The sequence below is a fragment of the Oculina patagonica genome, chromosome 13 (genome assembly GCF_052425735.1).
Source record: "Oculina patagonica isolate OP01 chromosome 13, crgOcupat, whole genome shotgun sequence".
Classification (NCBI taxonomy): Eukaryota; Metazoa; Cnidaria; class Anthozoa; order Scleractinia; family Oculinidae; genus Oculina; species Oculina patagonica.
Window position 1 is genome coordinate 15,860,480 of NC_135770.1, and position 8,493 is coordinate 15,868,972.

General features: G+C 40.4%; 1 pseudogene across 1 annotated transcript; it reads right to left on the minus strand.

The window, feature by feature from the left end:
* Positions 1-6,330: 6,330 nt before the first annotated feature.
* On the minus strand, positions 6,331-8,261 carry LOC144635344 (perlucin-like protein; annotated as a pseudogene). Its single transcript, XR_013567353.1, has 3 exons — positions 7,544-8,261; positions 7,153-7,500; positions 6,331-6,967 (listed from the first exon to the last, which is right to left on the minus strand). The product of XR_013567353.1 is annotated as a perlucin-like protein (transcript).
* Between the last annotated feature and the right edge of the window lie 232 nt (positions 8,262-8,493).

An 8,493-nucleotide genomic window follows, 5' to 3' on the forward strand; every position in this document is an offset into this window, starting at 1 on the left:
ATAACCAGATTTGTCGTCTAAGACCGTTTGAAAAGAGTCACGCGAAACATAACGCGGTGAATCCATTATACTGTCCAAACTAAAGGGTTTGTCTGTCATTCATAAGTTTAGGAAACGAGCGTCATAACAGAGGCGTGGTTTTGATGGCTCCACTGTTAAAGGGAGAACTAAATAAGTGGGCTCCACCGCACCCACCTTACCAACTAAAGATAGCGCCCCATTTTCCATCCTTTCGAGCAATGTTCGTTGAATAAATTGCACATAGGGTTTACACGACGCATTATTCAAAAACGCCTTCCTTGGAGGACGATCAGACTTATATAGACTTTCTCACCCTTGAAAGAGCCAGAGAAACTTCAGAAATATGGAAAGATTGAAACTTTTCTCTCAATCAATTGGAGTCTCAGACTTCTGAGGGGAAGGAAAAACCCAATAATTGCGCTTCACGAATCTAGATGGTTATGCAGCTCGCCTACTCTAAAATAGCCTTGGTCTCTAAATAACAAATCTTCCACATTGCTAAGGGTCTCTCCAAGAGCTACACTACGAACAGTTCATTCCATTCCCAGGTTCGCTGTCATCCCTCCGCTGATGGGGTTTCCTCGCCAGTCAACCAAACGAACTGACCTCTGAGAAAATATTTGCACATAAGAGACACGGGAGTCAAATTCAACATCTTGTTCCCATTCCCAGCCAAAAGTTGTCACTTTAGTCTAACAAAAACAGTTAGAAAGAGAGATCCAAATGAGAAAGATGAGAAACACCTATGGCGACGAACCCCAAGTCAGCAGAGAGATGACAGCTTTGACCCAGTGTAACCGGGGGAGTTGATTTAGATACTCTTTTTCAAAGCTGTCAAAACCCTATTGACTTATCAATGACCCACATTATGATGACTACAATAAGTAACAAGAGATCACAAAATTCATGAGTGTCATAAAGAAAATAAATACAGTGTAGCACTTTATTTCATGTTCTTTACATCAGACGTCCACTAGACGCTAATCTCATTTAGCATAATAAGCGTATTAATTTGAAAAGTCAAAGCACTACTTTCTAACATCGGCAGAAGTACCATTACCACTATTAGACAATGTACGCATATCCCTTTTTTTTTTTTTTTTTCTTTTCTTCAGACAACGCGCTCAAATGTGGCCCAGCTTATTGCAGTAAAGGCAACGGAGATCTGGACCAGAGAACGAGCTATGTCCCTAATTTCCACGGGACTCAGGATTAGATTTTCTTCCATACTGTCCTTGATTCGACTTCTCTACTTTCGAGATGATATCAAGCACCTTTTCATCGTTCTTGTCTCCAAGCAACGGGAAAAATAGTCACAAAACTGGTCGTTAGGCAACTCTAATTTCCCCCGCAAAGCCTCATGGACAAGCGGGTTGTAGTATCCCTCCTTCTCATGATGGGTATCATGGGCTACATTCTTCAGTCCCTCGATCAGTTCCATGGCTTCGAACCTATTAAATTTAACTCAGCTATAGGGCGCGATGCCAGGCTCAGTCACGATACGTTTCAGTAGGTTGTCCACCGAAGACTTTGTCAACATGTCCATTGCCTGTTTAAGTTCCCGGTACTTTTCTTTCAAATTCCAAATAGTAAGGGACAAAACAAACAGGCTATTAGATGCCAACCAGCTCAAGGCTATAATATCACCTCCAGTGTTAATTGGTGTATAGCAAATTAACAAAGTGCTTCCAAAACACAATTAATTTAAAATTTTAACCAGAGAACGCTTTTTACATTTTTATTATGTCATATCCTGGTTACAGTTCAATCTACAATTAATGGCCTGCCGCCAAAGACACATGTCTAAACATAGCCAACGAGAGAATACTTAACAATCAACACCTGACATAAAAGAGGAGTCCCAACAAAACCATTGCACAGCCCTTATGTCAAAACAACAACTATCACAACATTTGCAAACTACAAGTCAGCCTTTCAAAACATATTAATGACTGTAAAAAATAAACACTTGTATAACTCAGATATTACCCTCCGCTGGGTAGTTTATACCCACAACTGGATCCGAGATCTCGCCCGCAGCTGAAGTCACAATGGACTCGAGAAATAAACTCGCAAACGACAACCACGCTTTTGTCATACAAATTGTCAGCGAAGCCTCGCCCAAAGCTCAACACAACAAATCCTGAGAACAAACATTCGCAAATCTGGAACAATGCGAAACTTGGCGAAACCTCGCTCACAATCCAAGACACAATAAACTCTACTAACAAGCATTTCACAAATCTGCGACAATGCTTTTGTCTCACGAAAAAACTCGGCGAAACCCCGCTCAAAATTAAAGACACAATAAATTCTGCTAACACGCATTTCACAAACCCGCGGCAATGCCTTCGTCTTACAAAAAGCTTGGCGAGACCTCGCCCGCAATTCAAGACACAATGACTTTGACAACAGGCATTTCACAAATCTACAACAATGCTTTCATCCCACGAAAACCCTCAGCTAAACCGAGCTCGCAATTCATGACACAATAGACTTTGATAACAAGCATTTCACAAATCTGCAACAATGCCTTCGTCTTACTAGAAACTTGGCGAAACCTCGCTCACAATTCAAAACACAATAAACCTCGATAACAAGGCACTTCACAAATCTGCGACAATGCTGTCATCCCACAAAAATTCTCGGCGAAACCTCGCCTGCACTTCAAGACACGGTAAACTTTGATGACAAGCATTTCACAAATCTGCGACAATGCTTTTGTCTTTCAAAGAACTTGGTGAAACCTAGCTCACAATTCAAGACACAATAACTTTGATAACAAGGCACTTCACAAATCTGCGACAATGCTGTCATTCCACAAAAATCCTCGGCGAAACCTCGCCTGCGCTTCAAGACACAGTAAACTTTGATAACAAGCATTTCACAAATCTGCGACAATGCTTTTTCTTTTAAAGAACTTGGCAAAACCTCGCCTCACAAGTCAAGAAAAAATAGACTTTGATAACAAGCTTTTCATAAATCTGCGACAATGCTTTTGTCTTACAAGGAACTTGGCAAAACCTCGCTCACAATTCGAGACACAATAAACTCCAGTAAAAAGCATTTCACAAGTCTGCAATAATGCTTTCGTCTTACAAAAAACTCAGCGAAACCTCGCTCACGATTCAAGACACAATAAACTCCAGTAACAAGCATTTCACAAGTCTGCAACAATGCTTTCGTCTTACAAAAACTCAGCGAAACCTCGCTCACAATTCAAGACACAATAAACTCCAGTAACAAGCATTTCACAAGTCTGCAACAATGCTTTCGTCTTACAAAAAACTCAGCGAAACCTCGCTCACAATTCAAGACACAATAAACTCCAGTAACAAGCATTTCACAAGTCTGCAACAATGCTTTCGTCTTACAAAAACTCAGCGAAACCTCGCTCACAATTCAAGACACAATAAACTCCAGTAACAAGCATTTCACAAGTCTGCAACAATGCTTTCGTCTTACAAAAACTCAGCGAAACCTCGCTCACAATTAAAGACACAATAAACTCCAGTAACAAGCATTTCACAAGTCTGCAACAATGCTTTCGTCTTACAAAAACTCAGCGAAACCTCGCTCACAATTAAAGACACAATAAACTCCAGTAACAAGCATTTCACAAGTCTGCAACAATGCTTTCGTCTTACAAAAACTCAGCAAAACCTCGCTCACAATTAAAGACACAATAAACTTGATAAACAGCAGTTCCGAAAATCTGCGACAATGCTTTCATCCCACAAAAACCTCGGCAAAACCTCGCCCACAATTCAGGACACATTGAACCCCGACAACGGGCACCCGCAAATCTGGGATATTAAAAAACCTCCTAAATGCAAACAAAAGCATATAAAGCAATATTCACCTCAAGTTCTCCACCTTGTGCCTCAGCATTTTGCACAGGTCCATTTAGCCAAGCAACTCAGAAACACATTACCATGGGGTTTATTTGGTCCAAGCACAATTGTTCCCGGCGTCGCCTGTGGTTAAAGAAGGCCCGGCAGGTCTTGAGGCATCTGAACTGCTTTTTGTTGAGGTATTGCAAACGTATTTGCGTTGATGGAGCTGATGAAAACGCATTCGAGGTCTCCGTGCGAATACTTACGCCGAACGATTCAGAACATAAGTTCAACACTGACTGGCGAATAAACTCGCACAAGTCCGCCTAAAAATCAATAAATACGCACTGAAATACACATTTGTGGAAACACCCAGCCTGATGGGTCTAATTCCGCATTCAGGTCAAAGGTTTGCGTTGTAGTTCCCGATGAGAGCTTGAAGAAAGGCACAGGCATGTTCCGGGAGCCGTCGCACTTGAACAATGTCAATTTATTCATGATTTGTAGTACTTATATGCGATGTCGATAATTTATGCAGTGCGAATAGTGACGACCCTAAGACGACCCTTAAACAGGAAGAAGTTTTTCACAACCATCACTAGTTTTCTTCAAACGAGACAAGAGTCTTGGTAACTTAATTTAAGTTAAAAGTTCTCTTAAAACCGGCGGACAACCAGTTTTTTAAAATGCTCGCGCGCGATGTATTACTTCTATTTTATTTGTAAAACAGTTTCGGACAGTGAGGCCTGAAACATCTCAGGTGAAACGCTAAATCAAAATCACCCTCGTTTTTTGTTGCATCTCCACCAATTTTAATCTACTGCATAACTTACACCCTTTGCAAAATGCCACACATTGAAGAGACACATTGAAGACTCTTTTTCTCGACTTTAAAATAAAATTTTTATCCTTTAAAGGATATATATAGAGAGAAAGGCAGTGGAATTATAACTCACTGGAATCGCGCTAAATCGCCCCAAAAACCACATAGGAGAAACAAAAACAGACAGAGGACTTCAGGTAGGGTTTTTGTTTTATTGAAAACTTGGTCGCATTTTTAATTTAAAGAGGAATCGTTATTTCCCATACAAATCCTTATAATTTTGCTGTTACGAAATGGTCGCCATTATGCTCAAATAACAACACTACACAACGCTGAACAAAGGTCACATGGTCTATATCTCCCATAGAGCTTGGGGTATCTGTGATCACACCTTAGTACAGTACTTTAAAAAAAAAAAAACATTCAGGAGACTAAACCTGCGAGGGAAACGGAATACGCGGGGTGCTGCCAAGCCCTGTCTGAGCCCCTTTAGTTAAAACCTGTGTGTTCAATGTTACTCTGCTCAAATTAATCATTAGTATTGATTATAACGGTTTCCGCCTAACAACTGCACTAGAGTGCTTGGGGGAAACTGTCTTCGTGCCCCGTTTACTGACAATTTTCATTCCTGCGTGTAATAGACCGACTTGGTCATTATCAAGCCTGGTACCGGTGTAATGGAGCTAATGACAGATGTAAGAATGAGGGTATTAACCCTTAATATGCTGAAATTATTCCTAAAAAAGCGTTTTTCTTAACCGTTAATCGATTTTCTTGGCTCTACGGTCCAAAAGTTCTCTAAATTCGCTAAAAATGCACTTTCTGACAATGCAGGAAGATTTTAATGAAATTTCCATGTAAAAATGTACAATATTTTACTTTGGCTGAACCTTTCCGATTTTTTTCCTTGCTCCTTTCCTTTTCGTTTTTCTCTGCTTTCTTATTCTCTCTATCTTTTACTCTGTGCACCCCTTCTACTGGCCTGAAAAGTTTTGATCTGAATCAATGGAAAACCCTGGAAAGGAGATCATGATCAAGTACGGGTATTTTGGCCTGTTTTAGCACCAATTTTACACCAAAAACTGATCGTGTTTTTTTCGATTAGCTCTGTCGGAATGCAGTCAATATTGAAGATGGATAGTCCTGTGGAAAGATCTATCCAAGCTCTATAAGATGCAACAAACAAAAATCTGCTGACGTGTAAATTGGTGACGTCATAAGTGGCAGAATGGCCATTCCTCCATATCCCGGAATAATCCGCGCTTAGCATGTTAAGGGTTAAGGCGTCTTTTTTTCGCAACTCCGTTTCGGGGGTAGATTAAACACTTTCTTCGAGTCGCCAACATGCAGCACAGTATACTTGCTGCAAAAACTATTTTTTTATTATTTTCCCCAGCTATTGTATAAACTGCTAATGATAGTTATTTTGAATTCCCACAGCCAATTTATCCGGAAACCGGTTCGTGTTGATTTTTTTTACGTCTTTACGCTTTTTTGAGTTGAGACAAAACTGCATCAATAAAACCCTTCCCCTTCACATATGAGGTCTAACAATTCCGTAAGAAATGTTTTGGGGAATTTCCTGTCAGTAGTTTAAATTTAACTGAAAAAACACGCAATGTTTGACAAGCTGCAACCATACACCACTTTTATTATAATTTTTACCTTACAGAGCAGCTCATCCAAAAATGCATGACAAAAGATCGCGAATGAAGTCGGAATGGCCTATACGAAATAACAACCGATTTGCCTTGTAACTGTCATGCCTTATAACCCGCCAGGTTTGATTTCTAGTTCTACTGAAGTTCAAAATAAAGAAAACAGCAGCCTCATTTGGACTTTTTCTGGCAAAGAACACTTGGAGCGTGCCTCAGATAGGACTCTTTCACTTCGCACCACAAGTCATTCCACTGTCCCTGGCTGCTTCTGGTGCCAAACATATTGCCACATTTCTCGCCGGGGGGAAAATTGTTCGGTTCCCCACTTCCAAACGGAGAATAGTGGCCCGCTAGCGGAGTCTCGTCGATCCAGTAAAACTTATTGTCAGCCTTTCGGATAAAACCAAGCTTCACACCCCAAGCTGTAACTGTCTTCTGCTTCTTCACCAGCTCAAGGATAAAGTTGTTTTCATCAGCTGATTTGATGATGGCGAGGTCTCCTCCAAGTTTCTAGCAAGTTCTTCTAGCGTCGCTCCATTTCTGGGTTGGAATGTTGATGATGAGGAAACATGACTTCCCACGAAGAACCCAACCTTCTGGACAAGCAGATCCGTTGCGATTGCAATTCACTGAAAAGTAAAAGAGAAACAATCCGCAACTCAACTTAAGTTACAATGCTGCAAAACTCTAATCAAACCCGGATCGTGAGCAAAGAGTTATCTGCGTAATAGTACAAGAAATCGAAGCTGATAATGTGGAATTTGTCTCGCCATAGCAGAGACATTTAACCTGCATTCACTGAAACGGAATTTACCTTTGTTGTACAGCAAGTCAACTTTGGTTTTCATATCAGTTAGCAGTTTTCGTTCAATCTTCCCCAGTCCCCAGTTGTTGATATTAAAGGTTTGGTCAACTGATTGCGGTATTTTGTCACCGAGATCAGAATTATAGCTGACATTTTGAGGTTTGCCGTTCGCACAACCAGTTGATTGTACCAGAATGCATATGCAAACGATTGAAATAAATTTCGATTTTTCAAACATTTCTCAAGGTTTCAGGCCTAAAATAGGTCTTAAGGATTAACGTCTGCGACTAGAAACTAGATTATGGTTTAGTGAAATGATTCACTGCGGGTATGTAAGGCAAGCGCATTTTAGTTAGCCTGCGTTGCAGACGAACAAAACCCCAGGCTAATTTTAGTTAACGTGTTCCGCTATCAGTGAAACAAGAATATTTTCAAGTTGTCGTTATGTAACAGCTCAGCACTACTGACCAGCCGTAGCTTATGTTGAGAGCGAGTGATATCAGTAACACATCTACTAGACCAGTGTTTTCACGGTTTAATTGATCTTTTTCGTTTATTTCGACTTCCTTCTCCCCTGAAGATTTCTTTTCATGTCGCCTTTTGAATCGTGCTTGGATGCTTGATTGTCTGTTTCTAGGATCTCGCAGGATGTGTGCAATCATTTCCTTCGTAACCATGTGTTAGGAACAAAGTTTTTGTGGACCTAAGTCATTTTTTGCTATTAATACAGTGTTTACAGAACTGAGTGGACTCCAATTCGGTCATACTCGCATAGTTCGAGAAACAAAATTTATTAGTATAAATATAAAGCGAAGACTAACTATGATGATAAGATTCGCTTGAAAAAAAAAAATTTCTAAAAGGTTTTTGGGATATAAAGAAGGAATATTCAGTCACAAGAAAGAACCAAAAGAAGCGCGCGAATTTTGTTAGACACCTTCAGTTACCTGTTCGCGCTCCAGATTCGAGAATTTTATAATAGGAATAAGCTAGGAATATGTGTACATGTTTTTTTACGCAGTGTGATTAAGTTCAATTTGCATTGTTTTGTGGCTATTAGAGAGTATCTACTGGCTCAATGCACGGCAGCACTACAACAAAAATATCCACGTAAACTGATTATTTACCCTGGGCACTTGAGGCTTAGTTCTTCTGCGTTTCTTCTTCTTGAGGCTTTACTGGTCCGCGTGATCATTTTTCGACCCTTAGTGTTGTTTTGACTGAAGATGAAGGCTAATTAAGAAATATGCAAGGACGCATAACATCAGTGCTTCGCCACTCGAATATATTAGTCCCGGCATGGCTTCAAACGGCGGACTACAGACAAACATAAGCTAACATAGGGCAAGC